Source organism: Nicotiana attenuata, unplaced genomic scaffold (genome assembly GCF_001879085.1).
Source record: "Nicotiana attenuata strain UT unplaced genomic scaffold, NIATTr2, whole genome shotgun sequence".
Taxonomy (NCBI): Eukaryota; Viridiplantae; Streptophyta; class Magnoliopsida; order Solanales; family Solanaceae; genus Nicotiana; species Nicotiana attenuata.
The window spans coordinates 59,859-67,561 of record NW_017674129.1 but is presented as its reverse complement, the minus strand read 5'-3'; positions in this window follow the sequence as shown (position 1 = coordinate 67,561).

Sequence of the window (7,703 nt, the reverse complement as noted above, 5' to 3'; positions counted from 1 at the left end):
GAGTTTGCTAAAGCTCTTTGTGATCTTGGGGCAGGTATCAATTTGATGCCCTATTCGGTTTTCAAGACTTTGGGAATTGGGCAACCTTGGCCCACCTCTATGAGATTGAAAATGGTCGATCGTACTATGAAGAGACCTTTGGGAGTGATTGAAGATGTGTTGGTTCGTGTTGATAAGTTCATTCTTCCAGCGAATTTTGTCATTCTAGATTGTGAGGTCGATTATGAATTGCCGATTATTCTTGGGAGACATTTCCTTGCTACGGGGAAGGCTCTTTTGTCATGTTGAAGCCGTAGAACTCACCTTCGGGGTTGGTGATAAAAAAGTGGTTTTCCATGTATGTAAGTCCATGCGGCAACCAAATAGCAATGAGGTGTGCTCTTTTGTGGACTTGGTGATCGATGCTATTGTTGATGATATGAGTGCTATGATCAATGTTGGTGATATGTTGGAGGCCGTCTTGCTCAACTTTGATGATGACGAGATGGATAGCATCATGGAATGTGTGAGCTCTTTGAAAGGAATGGGGTTGTACAACTATGCACCCCGAAAATTGTCCTTGGATCTTGAAAATAAGACAACTCCTCCTACAAAGCCCTCTATTGAAGAGCCTCCTATCTTGGAGTTGAAGCCATTGGCTCCACATCTTCGGTATGAATTTCTTGGTCCTTGTTCTACTTTACCGGTTATTCTTTCCTCTTATTTGACTAACGTGCAGGTAGATTCTACTTTGGAGGTGCTACAAAAGAGGAAGAAGGCTATTGGGTGGACATTGGTGGATATTCGGGAGATAAGCCCCGCATTTTGCATGCATAAGATCAACTTGGAGGAGGGCACCAAACCATCTATTGAACATCAAAGGAGACTATTGAAGCTATGCAAGAAGTTGTCAAAAAGGAGATTATCAAGTGGTTGGATGCCGGGTTGTCTACCCCATCTTCGATAGTTCATGGATTTCTCTGATTCTATGCGTCCTGAAGAAGGGGGGCATGACGGTGGTCACCAATGACAAGAATGAGTTGATTCCTACAAGAATGGTGACCGGTTGGAGAGCGTGTATGGACTATCGCAAGCTCAACAATGTCACAAGGAATGATCACTTTCCACTTCCTTTCTTAGATCAAATGCTCGATAGATTGGCTGGACGTGCTTTCGATATCTTTCTTGATGGGTATTCGGACTACAATCAAATTCTTATTACTTTGGAGGATAAAGAGAAAACAACTTTTACATGTCCCTATGGTACTTTTGCCTTCAAGCAGATGCCATTGGGTTTGTGTAATGCACCGGTGACTTTTCAAAGGTGTATGATGGCTATCTTCACGGACATGGTGGAGGACTACCTTGAAGTTTTCATGGATGACTTCTCGGAGGTTGGAGATTCTTTTGATGATTGTTTTGCAAATTTGGATAAAGTTTTGGTAAGATATGAAGAAGCAAATTTGGTGCTCAATTGGGAGAAGTGTCATTTCATGGTTGAGGAAGGCATGGTCCTTGGCCACAAAATCTCAAAGAATGGAATTGAAGTTGACAAGGCAAAGACTGAGGTGATTTCTAAACTTCCACCTCCAACTTCGGTGAAGGGTGTGCAGAGTTTCTTATGCCATGCATGTTTCTACCAGCGCTTCATCAAAGATTTCTCTAAGGTGGTGAATCCGTTGTGCAAGCTTCTTGAGAAGGATGCTACGTTCAAATTCAATGTTGATTGCATGAGATATTTTGAATCGTTAAAGTTCAAGTTGACAACTACTCCCATCATCACCCCTCCAAATTAGAGTGTCTCTTTTGAACTCATGTGCTATGCAAGTGACGTAGCGATTGGGGCTGTTTTTGGGCAACACATCAACAAGATTTTTCATCCGGTCTACAGTGCTAGTAAGACCATCAATGGTGCCCAAGTCAACTATACCATTACGGAGAAAGAGCTCCTTGTGTTTTCAATCAAGGAGTTCCACCTGTACTTGATAGGTGCAAAAGTTATTATCCACACGGATCATGCAGCGCTTCATTATCTTATGAGCAAGAAGGACTCCAAAGCTCAGGTGATGAGATGGGTGATTTTGTTTCAAGAGTTTAATATTGACATCCAAGATAGAAAAGTGAGTGAAAACCAAGTGGCTGACCACTTTCCTCATTTGGAGGAAGAGGGAAGGCCACATGATGGCCTTGAAATCTATGACTTTTTCCCCGATGAGCAACTCTTGGCTATTTCAATGAAAGAGGTGCCATGGTTTGCGGATCTAGCAAATTTTCTTGTATGTGGAATCATCCTGGATGAGTTCACTTCAAAACAAAGGAAGAATCTCAAACGGGATTGTCAAGATTATTATTGGGATGAGCCATACCTCTTCCAAATTTCTACGGATGGGGTGATTAGAAGATGTGTACCAGAAGAAGAGCAAGGTGAAATTCTTGGGGCTTGTCATTCTTCGCCATATGGTGGTCATCATGGTGGAGCAAGAACGACAACCAAAGTGCTTAGTTGTGGTTTCTATTGGCCCACTCTTTACAAGGATGCAAGTGAGTTGGTGAAAAGATGGGATGAATGTTAAAGGGCCAGTGGAATCTCAAAGAAAAATGAAATGCCTCTCACCACCATTTTGGAGATTGATATTTTTTACGTGTGGGGTATTGATTTCATGGGTCCTTTTGTGAGTTCTTTTGGAAACACCTACATCTTGGTTGTGGTGGATTATGTGTCCAAATGGGTTGAGGCCATTGCTCTACCCAACAATGAGGTGAGAAGTGTGGTAGCGTTCTTGAAGACGAATATTTTCAAAAGGTTGGCACACCGCGGGCTATTATAAGCGATGGGGGGTCACATTTTTGCAACAAGGCTTTCGACGCTTTACTTAGCAAGTATGGTGTTACTCATAAAGTCACAACTCCCTATCATCCACAAGCTAGCAGTCAAGTGGAAGTCTCTAACCTAGAGATAAAGAGTATTTTGTCCAAAACAGTGAATGCTAACCGGACGGATTGGTCCAAGAAGCTTGATGATGCATTATGGGCTTATCGGACGGCTAACAAAACACCTATCGAAATGTCGCCATACTGGTTGGTGTTCGCAAAAGAATGTCATCTTCTGGTGGAACTTGAGAACAAGGCCTCTAAAGAAGTTGAATCTTGATTGGGATGTAGCCGCTAACTTGAGGGTTGCACATTTGAATGAATTGGATGAGTTTTGGTACCATGCATATGCAAGTTCGTCCTTGTACAAAAAAAATGAAGAAATATCTTCATGACAAATACATTTGGAACAAAGAGTTCAAGGTGGGCGAACTTGTATTGTTGTTCAACTCAAGGTTGAGGATGTTTCCCGGAAAGTTAAAGTCTAAATAGAGTGGTCTTTTTGAAATTGTGGGTGTGACACCTTTTGGTGCATTGGACTTAAATAACAAAAACAATGAAGTATTCCGAGTCAATGGTCATCGAGTAAAGCACTATTTGGGAAAAGTTGGGGACAGCCACGTTGTGGCGGTCATTCATTTCAATTGATGTTATTATGCGTCGTGCCGCGACTTTAAATCAGACGCTTCTTGGTAGGCAACCCATGTTTCTTTTCCTTTTTATTTTTTGTAGTTAGGTGTTATGTGCTAACTTGATTTGAAGTGTGCTACAAAACTGAGTGTGACTTACAGGAATTGTGGACAGAAATTTAGCTAAGTGTTGCAAGAATTACGGACCACAGTTGAATTGTGCGGACCGCACATTTATAGTTGTTGCAACGAAAATGCACAGCGCCGCACAATTATCTTGCAGACTGCACAAATGGAAAGTAGAAAATGTCAACTCTCTGAAGTTTAGTCTGTCAAAGAAAAGGTCAATGTGCGACCGCAAAAAGAAATTTGTGGCTACAACATGAAATCCGCGGCCGCACACAAAATTGTGAGGATCGCAGACGAGATGCCGAGTTAGGATCACCAGGTAACAAAGTGAGGACCGCACATGAAATTGTGTGGCTGCACTCGCCCCTCCATCCCTTAGAAAACCAAGTAGTATAAATAGAGGAATAGGGGCAACTGTTACGCCTTTTTTTCCCTCTCTAAGCACAAACACAATAATCTCTTGAAATTTCTTGGTGAATCTATATGTACGCACACATAACATCTTTGATCAGCCACTCATCACACTCATTCATCTGGTATGTTTCAATTTCTTGTTACTCTTTTTCTTTTAGTTTGTAGATATTTATTTAGTTTTTGGCCATTTTTTTATTAGAATTCAATTGTGTATCCATGTGGGATTAAATCTGTAGTGGGTTAACTAATGCATGCTCTATGGGGATTGGGTCAACATATTTTCATGCCTCTATGATGTTACCATGTCAAATTGTGCACAAAAGTGCAAAACCTAGAATGACCTAACTAAACTGTTCGAAGTTTTTGAATTCTGCGGCCGCACCTCAAATTTTGCGGTCCGCAGAAATTAATTCTAGGGCATCATTAGTGAAGAAGGGTTCTGCGGCCGCAAGGTAAAATGGGCAGACCGCAGAATTCCCATTGTGGCTGCAGAACAACCCTTTTCATCTCATCAGAGAGTCTACACTTTGTGACTCATATGTGCGGCCGCAGGTCTAATTGTGCGGACCGCAGAAATCATGTTGCGGCCGCACATCAGCCAATTCTCTGTCATTAGAGAGTTGGCATATTTTGGGTCTAAGATGCGGCCGCAAGTGAAATTGTGCGGACCGCACTTCACTTTTGCGGCCGCAAGAAAAAATTATGCGGACCGCAAGAAAATTGTGCGGATCGTAGATCCTTATCCTGCAAGCATGCTTTAAATGTGAACCTTACTGTGTTTTCTGGTATATACTTGCATATCTCTTTGTATGTTTGAACCTTGAATTGCAGCTAACAATCGCCTTTTCTTGATACCCAAAATGGTTCGATCTAAAGGGAGGGGTGAACCATCTCGGGGTCGAGGCAAGAGCGCCTTACCCCTCGGCCAACAAAGGACAATTACAAAGAAGGCTACAACCAACAGAGGGGGAGAGGCAGATCTCTTCGAGACGAGCTCTTATGTCCCGTCTAGGGAAGCATCAGAGGGCAATTCAGCCTCTATTGAGGAGCAGCCAGTCGTACAATCAAGGACGCAAGGGAGATACCAACTCAGGGACGAGTCGTCCTCATCTCATAGCACTTCCGAGGTATCAGAAAGTGCTAGTAAGGCTTCTGAGCCATCGACTACACCTGTCCCTAAGGCACAAGATACACCAGTCCAGGAATCCCCGATGATGGCAGAGGGAGAGATGCTACAGCTGTCGGTCTTGAAAGATCAAAGAAGAAAGAGTTTTGGGTGGACCGATTTGTTAGCTTGGCTGCCTTCACCGACTTTCGTACTTGGTGGCCCGTGAGGTCTCTAACTCTTAAGCGATAGTTTCGGTTATATGATTTGGAGAGGTACAACCCAGCAGTGTTGAGACAGTTTAGGGAACGCAAGGGGTAGATGTGGTTCACTCAGAGTGTAGTGGATGCCAAAGAGTGCCTTGTATGTGAATTCTATGCCAATGTGGCATATATCAAAAAAGGGACAAGTACTTGATCAGCATACCAAAGTGCATAACCTCAAAGTAAGATTTGATCAGCATACACTCAACACGTACTTGGGTTTCGAAGATGTTGAGCCAAAGGAATATTTGGAGAAGTATGAAATGGGAGATGCAACCCGACCTTGGTTAGCAGAGATTCTTGCAGCACTAGGGACACCACCACCATGGATTGCCATTGGGGTTCCTATCAACAATAGCACTCTGAGTTTCGAGGTAAAGGGGTGGCAAACCTTTGTCTACAGTAGAGTGGACCCGTGCCAGAATGAGACTTACTTTTCGATTCCTTGGGCAGTTCTGGTTGCTTCTATTATGGCTGGGTACCCTATCAATTTGGGTGTCGTGATGATGACAAACATCTTAGTGATTGCTCGGCAAGATGACTCGTCCTACCCGTATCCCAACACCATTACAGAATATCTCAAGGATGTAAGGGTAGAGCCGAAGGATTATGACACAAAGGTGAAGCTGAAGAAGCCGTTCACTTGGTATTCACTGATGGATGCGAACAATCCGAAGATGAAAGTTCAGCCTCTTACCACTGCGGGCAAGTCTGATGAGCCAGCTATAGTAGCTGTTGAGGCAGTTAATGTTCCATCCACTTCGATCGAGCCTTCCTCTAATGTTGCAACTATGCCTCCACTATCATCTTCAGTCCGTACTGCAGTTACTGCCATAGATTCCACCTCGGCTTAGAAGCCAGTTCCTATGCCTATTGTCCCACTTTATGCGCTACGAGATTGGGAAGCCTCAACAACTAGATGCAAACAACCACTGCAAAGTTGTCTGACATATCCGGTACTGTTGTAGCACAACCTTCTGTTCAGGAACCTCAGTTTCCTCCGACTGTGGAAGAGACATTGAAGAAGCTCCTAGAAAATATGAACACTATCATGGCTACATTGTTATAGCACGATCAGTGATCCAAGAGCTGGGAAAAGAAGTAAAGAAGATGCGAAATCTTAAGCCAGCAAGAAGTTCGTGGATAAGCTCCGAAAAAGGTGCACAGAACTGCTACAGCTAGAGATCTTCCCTTTGACATGCTGATTGACCCACACCATTAAGACCCAGATCCTACAACAATATCTACACCGGTGGCACCAGATGGCCAGTCTGAGAAGCCAGACCTTGCTGCCGACACTGCTGAGGCGGTGCGTCAGATATTCACCAACCCAGCCATACCTAAAGTTGAGGATGATGAGATTCAGTTGGATGAGCTTGAGGGCGGTGACATTGCTGGAGACACAGAGATGTCCAAGGATCCATAGGGAGTTTTCTTCAATCTTTCCCCTCTTTTTACTCTTATTTTGTTAAGCATTAGGGATAATGCTTATTATTTGGGGTGAAGTTTATTAATTATATTTGATACATTCTGAGACATTTGGCTTGTAATAACATGATATTATCTTCTCTTTTCTTATTATGTATATATTCTCTCTCTTTCTCTCATTATGTATAATCATTCGATCTTTAGTAGTTTTTGCTTATTAGCTTCTTTGTTTTTGTTTCTTTATTAGTTTTTTGTTTGTTTTAGTAGCTTCTTTGTTCGATTTAGTAGCTTCTTTTTATGTTTTAGTAGATAATAAGCCTTTGATTTTCTTAATGCCACAGTTCTTTCCAAAGGTAGTTGTTGTGTGGACCAGGTGACTCGTCCCAACGATGGATAGTGTGACAACCTTCTTAAGGGAATGAGTCCATTTTTTTGTGTTTAGGTAATAATAGTAGCAATAATAAATAAAAAGATATAATTAAGTCATGCTCGAAGAGTCAACCATGCTTCAATTGGTACCAACACACCAAACTACATGCTTATGGTTAGAGATAAGATTTTTGAAAGAAATAACTCTAGTTAGTGACTTTGTGACTCTTGTGTTGACTTGGGCAATTATCGAGTGGTTTAATTGGACCATAGTGATCTTTAAACTTGAATGTGGTCGTTGTGGTACCTCGACTCTGTCCTCTTTAATAATCCAGTTGCGTGAAGGGTGAGATGAAATATTGCTAGTCCAAGTATCCGTGCGAAAGGTCTAGAACTTGCCCCGAAAGTGTTTCAAGGCAAAATCCTCAGTGTTGCTTGGATTGAGAAGTGATGGTAGGCTCTCCTTGGCCCGTTTGAGTTTTCTATTGCTAACCAATGTCATTATCCCTAGTCAAC